Below are 316 nucleotides of genomic sequence, written 5' to 3'. Positions count from 1 at the left end.
TTCTGAAAACGAAAAAATTCCTGGACTTTCGACTCAACACGAACATCAAACTGAGGACTTGGGACCCGACTCAGCCTTTTGAGTTTCTGGGAGGCAGTGGCTCGTGACTCAACTTGAAGTTCAGGCGAGAGAACTCAAGTCCTTGGCACCACCGACCTCGTAACCTCGTACGCTTTTATAAACAAGCTCTGAATAATGGTTTTCAGTTCGAAGGTCGATGAATGCCTTAAGAATCAAGCGACTCCATTGAGTGGACACAGCTTGGTAAACAATAAGAAAACTCTTCCTCTTAAATGTGCAGGACATGTGACTCAAC

The sequence above is a fragment of the Gobius niger genome (genome assembly GCF_951799975.1).
Source record: "Gobius niger genome assembly, chromosome: 8".
NCBI classification, from domain to species: Eukaryota; Metazoa; Chordata; class Actinopteri; order Gobiiformes; family Gobiidae; genus Gobius; species Gobius niger.
This window is presented reverse-complemented; position numbering follows the sequence as displayed.